General features: G+C 45.1%; 1 protein-coding gene across 1 annotated transcript in view; it reads right to left on the reverse strand.

Moving 5' to 3' along the window:
* The window catches only part of efr3a (EFR3 homolog A (S. cerevisiae)), a 73,669-nt gene that overhangs the window by 69,353 nt on the left and 2,696 nt on the right, over positions 1-1,620 (reverse strand). The gene's annotated exons all lie outside the window — the stretch shown is intronic.

The raw sequence follows: 1,620 nt of genomic DNA on the forward strand, positions 1-1,620 counted from the left end.
TGTTCAGCCGAGTCCTGCGACTTCACCTCTCATGCAGATCAGGGTGCAGTCTTAGTTGAGTCTTTACCTCTCAGCTGTGAATGTTAAAGTCTGAGACAGTCTTGCAAAGTGCAGCCAGTGGTTAATTAGACTTTTAGACAAAGTAAAATTCTTCTGCATGTTTAAAGAACTTGATTTTTACAAGGTAGACTTTTGTGCAATAACCGAAATTCTAATTATACCAATAAGTCTCCGCCTCCAACTTGTAAGCAGTTCAGGAACATCCAGCTAAGGCAGGTTAGTAATGGTGTTTCAGGGGTAACTGAGTAATCCTCTCCGACACAACAGGTTTAAATGTAGTAACGATCCTGAGCTGGAAACGACAAGGGCAGATGAAAGTGAAGTTTATGCTTTTCCAATCTGATAGGAAACTCTGGACGTGAACGAGCAACAGCACAGGGCGAGTTCACAGTCTGCAGTGTGTCACCAACATAACATAGGAACAGCACATTCGAGCACACACTGCCCCATTCCGCTGCATCGTCCATCAGGGATCAATGTTTAAGGCGTCACATTACTGCTAATGTAATCAGCAGTTTACCACTGGGAGTAATTACAGAGCAGACACGAGGCCTGCAGGGACGCCCAAGTCCTTGAAACAGCACCTCCACCAGCCACAGCTCCAACACGTGATGAGTCTGGAGAGAGACTTTCTGGGCCAGAGACTCTGATTTCTCATCCTACTTGTGTCAGCAGCCACCTGGGTCTTTTGGAGAAAATCATTCTCCAGTCAACAGCAGCTGGTCACCTGCCAGAGCAGCTGCTGGAGGAGAAGAAAGGCAAGGGCGCCCAGAGTCCAGCCTCTCCAAAATAGAAACCATGACAACACACACACACACTTTCTGAAGCCTCCTATCTGGTGCATTTACGCTCCACTGAGCATGCGTTCAAGATGTAGGAGAGTAAAGTCAGAATGGAAAGGACAAATGGACGACAGAGGCAGCTGAGGGAAGATTCAGGAAACATCTGACCGTCAAAACGCTTCTTATGTTGCACTGTGTTAACAGGATGTGTAACACAGCGTCCCTAGCCGACACTAGGGGAAAGGTTTGGTCATCAAACAAGACAAAAACTTTAAAACTCCCTCCACCTACACCAGACAGACAACAGGATCTCGGTCTGGAAATTCCAGGCTTCACACAAGCTTGACTGTGACTATTAATATTCATTCCAGTCAGTTGTCTGGATGTATAAAACACGCAGTCACCTAAAGGACAAGGAGACGTCCTCAGATATCAAACATTCAAAATACACTCTGCCGAACTGGGGCATTCTGGCACTTTGCATCACGTGTAATTTTTCAGAGAGTGTTTTGACCCTCTAAACAATGAATCAAATAACCATGTCAGCTCTAAACACTAAATAAGTCGACCATTATCAAATCATCGAGTCGGGTTTCACCCGGTATTGTGTTCCAGAGTTGTTTTCTGAATCTCCATAAAACAAGTCAGTGAGTACAAACATAACATGACCACAGTCAGAATGGAACCTACTGTCAGAATAAGACCAGAGTAGTACAAGTAGTAACAACCTTGAATCCTCTGCTTGCAGCTGAAATCCACTGGCTGCTGTGAACACATA

The sequence above is a fragment of the Monopterus albus genome, unplaced genomic scaffold, assembly GCF_001952655.1.
Source record: "Monopterus albus unplaced genomic scaffold, M_albus_1.0 scaffold193.1, whole genome shotgun sequence".
NCBI lineage: Eukaryota > Metazoa > Chordata > Actinopteri > Synbranchiformes > Synbranchidae > Monopterus > Monopterus albus.